At 39.2% G+C, this 7,941-nt stretch overlaps 1 long non-coding RNA gene across 2 annotated transcripts; it reads right to left on the bottom strand.

The window, feature by feature from the left end:
• Positions 1–3,944: 3,944 nt before the first annotated feature.
• LOC130210845 (uncharacterized) lies at positions 3,945–7,389 on the bottom strand. Of its 2 annotated transcripts, XR_008834862.1 has the most exons (6): positions 6,763–7,389; positions 5,817–5,915; positions 5,210–5,284; positions 4,602–4,796; positions 4,391–4,530; positions 3,945–4,295 (listed from the first exon to the last, which is right to left on the bottom strand). It is a non-coding gene; the product is annotated as an uncharacterized LOC130210845 (long non-coding RNA). The 2 variants fall into 2 exon arrangements; XR_008834861.1 differs by lacking the exon at positions 6,763–7,389 and having other exon boundaries at positions 5,817–6,174.
• Positions 7,390–7,941: the final 552 nt, after the last annotated feature.

The following is a 7,941-nucleotide window of genomic DNA, read 5'->3' as shown; positions in this document are numbered from 1 at the left end:
CGCTGTGGCACTCCTTCCCTTTTCAGAACCAGTGGTTTGCCTGAGCTCAAACACAAATAACCCAACATTATAACTCAAGTAATCATGGCAGTTCTCTGTCGCTAAAAATATGTCATAAGAATTTGTCTCCACATGCCTTATATTTTGATATGTGGCTGCTTTCAGTCAAATCCATGCTCAGGGTCAGGATTAGGATGAATCTCACCGTTGCATCTGCTTTGTCAAACGCCCACGTTATGCTGTGCCTACATTACCGTTCAAAAGTTTGGGGTCATCCAGACAATTTCGTGTCTTCCATGAAAACTCACTTTTATTTATTAAATGAATTGAAAATTGAATAGAAAATATAGTCAAGACATTGACAAGGTTAGAAATAATGATTAATATTTGAAGTATTAATTTTATTCTTCAAACTTCAAGCTCAAAGGAAGGCCAGTTGTATAGTTTATATCACCAGCATAACTGTTTTCAGCTGTGCTAACATAATTGCACAAGGGTTTTCTAATCAGATATTAGTCTTCTAAGGCGATTAGCAAACACAATGTACCATTAGAACACTGGAGTGATCGTTGATGGAAATGGGCCTCTATACACCTCTGGAGATATTTCATTAGAAACTAGACGTTTCCACCTAGAATATTAATTTACCACATTTGACAAATTTCCCCTTGGGGATTAATAAAGTATCTATCTATCTATCTAACAATGTATAGTGTGTATTTTTGATTAATGTTATCTTTATTGAAAAAACAGTGCTTTTCTTTGAAAAATAAAGACATTTCTAAGTGACCCCAAACTTTTGAACGGTAGTGTATATTCCGGCTGAAAGATGCAGCATGATGACAAACATTTTTTTAAGGGGATCTGTGGTGTAATGAATACATTGCTACCATGAACAGAAAACCCTGTGCATGCAGTGATTAGACATCCAGCCGTCCCACAGAGCAACAATAGCACTCATTTAAAGTGACGTTTCTGGCCCCCTGAAGCCAAACATTTGGCTCTGTTTAACCCTCCTGTTACCTTAGGGTCAATTTGACCCCATTCAATGTTTAACCCTCCTGTTACCTTTATATTTACTGACATATTTTACCCCTGGGGTCAATTTGACCCCAGCAATTAAAACCTCCAGAAAATTATTAGAATTAATATTGTTTCCCAAGTTTAAGTGTGAGGTACTTTATGTTTGTTTGTTGACTACCTAAATAGCCCTTTAAATATATAAAAAAGTTGATATTTCTTATATGTTTGACACAGTGAAAAACAGCCTGGGGTCAAATTGACCCGAAAGAACACCGACGTTAAACATTGATTGGGGTCAAATTGACCCTAAGGTAACAGGAGGGTTAAACATTGAATGGGGTCAAATTGACCCTAAGATAACAGGAGGGTTAAGTCTTCACCAATGTCATGGGTCTCTGGAAGTTCACCAGGGGATCCTTTCCATTCGTCATCCGATCCATTGCTGAAAAACATCCATTAGTGCAGTTTTAAATGATAGAATTAAATTCATATTCTGAGCGTGTACGTTCTGGTTGGACCCGTATGACATGAAAACTGATATATAACTGAATATATAACTCTATTTTCCTTGGCATCTTAACACATTCCTCATGTTTTGACCTACACGAGATAAAAGCAGAGGACAGTGGAGAGGACTGTAGGGAGAAGCAAAGAGACATTTCAACAGAACAAGTGTGTGAAAGCACAATGAACACGACGAGGGACATTTATGAGTTTATTGAGTCTCAAAATATGTCCATCAACATTTTTATCAATGTATAATTACTGATATTCTCGGAAGTTTATCTGATCTCTGGAAGGTTCTTGAAATAGACTATCTACACTAGTCACTTGTCATTTCTTTCCAATTCATCAGATTCCTAAAGATACCAACTCCATGTGGAAAGAGAGGAAGAGAGTAACAGATCAAAGGAAATGTCACTTCAATTGTGTTATTATTCATGACAGCTGATAATCATAAAAGCAATAGTGCAGGTGATTACACAGGGGGATGCATATTTGACCCACTTTGAATTTTCAATGAAATAGGAAAAACCGTGAGAATGTTTTATCAAAAGCAATCTCAGAATGAGTATGTGTGATAAATGTCTGTTGCATGTTGTGGGAACAATAAAGTCACAATACAGAGACTCACCTCCCTTGTGGACACAAGAAGGCTTGGCCTTGTATTTCAAGAGATAATGGTCAAAGCTTGTTTGTGGTCAGTGTAATGGTTTTGATTAGAAATATACTGGATATTGTACATTTCCAGAGATGTAATTGGAATGTTCTCCCAAGTGACCAACACATGAACCTCCTGCTTCTCATTTATAATGTTGTATCCCACTTTGTATCTCATACTGAGCCCCTTCAATCACTGAAGTGGATGTAAAGACCGGTAATACCAATATCATGAAGAACTTTATATTAGAGTTGATTCTCACACATTCAAAACATTATTTACCTCCAATTCCTCTTATGTAGATAAAGATAGAGATAACAAAAAAACACTTTTAACTCGCTAAGTATCTGTGCCTCTCTGGAAATATTGTGTAAAAAACAAAACAACAACTCCCCAACTGTCTATGATTCTTTGGAAATATTGTGAATGTTGCCACTTATAACTATTTACCAATTCCCATCTATCTCTCTGTCATCTCGTTCCTCTTCTTGCTGCCTCATGACCGTCTCAAACCTCGGTCTGAAAGCCCCTCGCTCTGAGCAACACCAGTGAGCTTATTAATGTGTGTGTGTTATGTGTGAGCCCTTGCCAGTGTGGCTTTGTTTGTGTGGTTCTGTGTTTTGGTGCTCGACTTTGTGTGCATGTGTGTTTATGTGAACTGACAACAGACTTTGAGCAGCACTGAAAAGCCTCTCTTTTGATGATAGGACAGTTACTCCCCTGACAGTTCTTCTCGGCATTTCAACCAAAAAGATGAAAAATAACTTCTTGGAATTGTGACGCCGGGGTTGGTCGGTGTGATTCACAAGCATACAGACCAAATGAAGAACTGCTTCATTAGTCATGGTTGTTGCTTCCTTGTATTATCAGTTCTTTGGAACATATTATGCTTTGACGAGTGGTAGCAAACAGTTGATTTGAATTAATAGCAAAACCACAAGGCTTTCAATTATAACTCTGATAATGCATTATATCTCAAATAAACACATCGTTGTTTTTTTCCCTCAAGAAAGGTACAATTAATACCACATATTTCATGTCGGCGAGGCGACATGGTTTGCATCCAAATTCTCCTGATGCAATGGGCATGTTGCCACCCAGATAGCAAAATTCATCCGGCCCATTGTTGGGCCACATGATTGAGTTTCTTCTGGCCCAGTATACGCCCGGGTCCTCGGCCCGAAACTGGCCAATATACAGCATGACTGTCAGATGAAACATAAGTGGGCCGGACCTGGACCGATGCGTTTCAACATATTGTAAAATGCTGTGGCCCAGTTCTGGCCCACATACTACAACATTCTAACTTTTTATAATTAACTCTAGCGTTGGCCCAGCTCTGGCGCAAATACTGCTATCAGATTACGATTGTGCTGCTGGCCCAGACCTGGCCTATGTGCTGCATGATGGGTTGTCTTGTTGCCATGGAGACCTAAAATCCCACCCCACCTCTGTTCCACACATTACTTTTGCATTTCTTTCATCATGCTTCTTAAAAGCTGAAAGTGATACTTTTTTCCCCTGTAAATTAATAATATTAATATAATTTTACAGAGCTGCAGTTTTTAAATGCTAAAATGTTGCCATGTGTTTAAAATATAAAGAAAATATAAAAATACCCAGTATCATATTTCAGCTTTTCACAGACAGACCAAAGAAAAAGAAAAAACACATTGAGGAACACAAATTACCCTGATGGTGCACACATATGTTGATATACATTCATGTGTATTTCTGTTAGAAGTCAAAAACAAATATAAAAGTTTAACTCAACTTTAATTAAAATTGTACAGTATTTGTAAATCAATGTATTGAAATAGAGCAACAATCAAGATAACAAGTATCAATATAACAATAACCAACAAGTTCATGGAGCTAAACTTATTTTTAAAACAATGTATTGAAGAGCTTAACAATCAATATAACAAGTATCAATATAACAATAATCAACAAGTTCAGGGAGCTGAAGGTATTTGGGCCCCCCTCCTTCTGCCCCCTTCTGTCCGCTGCCAGCTGTAGCCACCTCTTCATGAACATCTCCACCTCTTCATGAACATCTCCACCTCACGTTCAGAAGCCCTCGATGTCAGTGGGTTCTTCCGTACGGCAGCTGATGTGGGAAAAAGTTTTCAAAGACATTAAAGTTTCTGTTGGTACAGAAACAAAATGAGTTGAAGTTCTATCTGAACTATGAGGAGCATTTACCGATTACAGCCGTCTTCAGCCGTCCCATTTACTCCTCTCCAATTGGTTTCCTTTGCCAGGGTGTTTGAGATTGTTGTCTTCATGAGACGCCAAAACGTATCCTTGACATCACTTCCGCCAATCAGGCTGAGATGGTTTATCTAAAGTATGAAAATATTATGTATACGTGTGCCTCTTGTCAGAAAGAATACACATTCACTCACTTACTCACCAGTTTTGATCGAAAGTCAGATTCCTGAAGTTGGCTTTCAAGACGTTGGAGGCCTTGCTGGTCCCTTACTGGCAGGAGACCCTCATCTATTTCAAATTGAGACGCATCTTGTTTTCTTGCATGTAGAATCTGTAGGATGCGTGTTTGTTGCTCGAGAATCATCTCCTGTTTAGTCAAGCATTTCCCGCATTAATGCTGAAAAAGAAATATGTAAAATATGACATACAATGTGATGACTTTGGGGTTTTTAGGTGCTTAATTACAGGATTTTGCTACCATTACTAAAACAATGAAGCCCTTTGATATGAAGGTGATTGCAACGTTTGATGAAGCCTGGGTTTTAGGGATTTAAGTTCTATTCACACCTAATCTGTTTATGTCCATTCAAAAGTATATATATTTGACAATGTTTGTATATGTGTGTGAATTGACCTGAATAGGAAGCATCCTTTAAAAAATACTAACATATTATTTTGCACAAAGATGAGACAGAGCCATCTTTTCTCCTCTCAAACAAATGTTGTTGTTTTTTAAACAGCGACGTACCACCAATACTAAATACATTTAGGAGAAACACTAAAATAATACATAAATGATCTACCATTTACAGGTTGTAGTTTCAAATGGGGCCTGACGACTCCAGGATGGCACAGGCACTGGCTGAGGCCCTGGATGATCAGAATCTTAGATTTGGGTAGAAAAAGAAGAAGAAAACTTTAAGCCAAACATAAATACTTCAAACATTTAGACACCAACGTTTAATGAATGATTGTGTTGCGTTTGCAAAAGATATTTTGGTGGGAATATAGAGGAGATTTTGGCAAATTCCCATAATTGCCTTTTGGCCAAAAAAAGTTGTGGTTTCATGGCGGTTTGTGTGTATGAAGAATGTATTGAGCTCAGCTAATTTGAGCATCGGCTGGCTCTCATCTCCATATTTACAGTGCAGACATGAGTGGAGTCGATCAAAACATCTGACTCTCAGCAAGAAAGTAAATAAGTATTAGATTTTGGCTTTTTACTTTTAGATCAAAGTAATGATAGTTAACTTATGTTTACCACTTCTACTTCAATATCACCACTTAATGACCAAAAAGTTTTCAATAGAAGAAAAAATCCATTAAAATCACGTTGAAACAGAGAAAATGTAACTCCAACTGAATTGAATAGAACTTGAATTTAAAATGTGTAACACTTTGCAACCAGGTCTCTTACAGTCAACTCCTGCAGGCGTCCCGCTGCAGCTCCCACTTGGTGAACTGTCTTGTGGCCTTCTGCTGAATGAATGTCCTGGTTTCTGAGGGAACTGGACAGCTTATGTAAAGAGGACAGAGACAAACAAGAGTTAATTAGAGTTAAATGCATTGCTGACAGAATACAAAACATTTTAACCACAGTTTGGATTCTTATTACCTTTCTTACTTATTTGGGGGCGGGGCCTGCGTCGATGCGTAAAACCAGATGTTTACATTTTTTATAAAATTATATCATCACAATAATACCTGAACACCTTTCCTCAACAGGCGGCCCACACCGCGTTACCTACTACTGGGCCGTTGTTGGTATATCGATGTGGGCCGCACCCTTACTGCAGGATTACACACGTTTCCCGCCAGATTTTGTCAATGTCCTCAACAAAGAAAATAAAGCGATTGTCATGTAAAGTTTGCATTTGAAAATATAAGTCATGCCAAATCCAAGTAGCCCTCCGCTTACTTACACCTTAACCTCCATTTCTGATTCAAAAGTATTGAATTTTATCGATGGAAAACTAAATAATCGTGAGCTAACCGGTGTCTCAAACGACAGTCAGTTCCTGGCAGACGATCACATTGTGGCATGACACGGCAGGTTTTAATGAGGGAGGGAGTTTGACGTTAAAAAGATATGAATATCAGCTTTTAAAATGAGAGCTTTCCTCTATGAAAAACGTACAGCCCCCCTTTATATTTATAATTCAATGAGAAAAACTGAAACTCTGACTCAGTGGAAACCTGACTGAACTAACGTTAGCTAGCAAGAGTATAGCTGCCGCTAATAGAAATTCAGCTGAGAAAGAATAGGTATCGAAACTGTTAAACACAGCGCGCACTACTAACAGACAACCTTTTGATTGTGGGGACTCAAATATATATTTTTAACATATGTTTGTACTTACTACCGATAGTGGACTGACGCCGATGAAATTCACTGCGCACTTGAAGGCAGACCGTTGTTTCCCAACCGCGTCGAGATTTTGAGGAGCGCTTGGTATATTCATCAGGGTCTCCCGCTGGTGTTCCCCCGGGATTTCACACGATCAGCTTTACTTTCTTTTACGACTGTGATTGACTAAATAAAAACTAATGGAATAAAAACTAGGTAGATGTGCTATTTTATAATGTGTATTTAACTGGCAGTTGGTTGGACAAGACAATTGCATTTTGTGAAATGTAGACACGAGTGCGTCAGTTCGGGACAGGCTGTAGTTAAAAACAATGTAACCTTCCCTGTTGCACCTGGCATAAATAAATGCTGGTTGATGTTAGTGTTATCGGTTCTGGCCCAGCAACGACATGTATACTTCACAGACGGTTGCATTCAGTCGGTGTTGTGGGCCAACAACTAACGGCATAGTATTGGGCCATGACCTATGTAACAACCTTTGGCCCAGTAATAGCTTTACTACCAACATATTGTAATGCTACGTCCACTTCTGGACCAAGTCTGGCATATACACTGATAATCTGTACGTGAGTCAGCCGACACTGGCGGAAGACAGCCAGAGTCGGCCCAGAACTGACTGCTATCTGGGCACATGTTACCTGTGTTTGGCACTGGTTGGTTTCATTCATAAATACTACAAGACATACAGAGTAATGTCGAGTAAAGAGTAATCTCGAGTGCATGCAAAGACGGTTTAATACCTGCGTGACCCCAGCGCAATTAAAATGCATTATGCTCTAGGAATCTATAATATGCTGAGTGTCATGATAAGTCACGGATATCGCAGAGAGAGAGGACCCAAATGCCGACATTACTGCAAAAACCAATCTTTAATCAAACAAAGCAGAACGGACGACAAAAACGCAGACCAAACAGAACGAAGCCACACTGGGAATGAGACGAACAGGGTTTACATACACAGGCAGGCGGAGGTGATTGGACAACGGGGAACGAGACACAGGTGAACACAATGAGGGCGGGACCAGCAATCACACAGAAGGAAACAATCAGGGCCAGGGCAGACTATCACAGGGAGACAGACGACACAAGGACTTCAAAACAAGACACAAAACGAGACACAAACTCCAGATCATGACACTGAGTTTACTAACAGCGAACAGAGAAGGGGCGAGAG

Source organism: Pseudoliparis swirei, chromosome 20 (genome assembly GCF_029220125.1).
Source record: "Pseudoliparis swirei isolate HS2019 ecotype Mariana Trench chromosome 20, NWPU_hadal_v1, whole genome shotgun sequence".
Classification (NCBI taxonomy): domain Eukaryota; kingdom Metazoa; phylum Chordata; class Actinopteri; order Perciformes; family Liparidae; genus Pseudoliparis; species Pseudoliparis swirei.
This window is presented reverse-complemented; position numbering and strand designations above follow the sequence as displayed.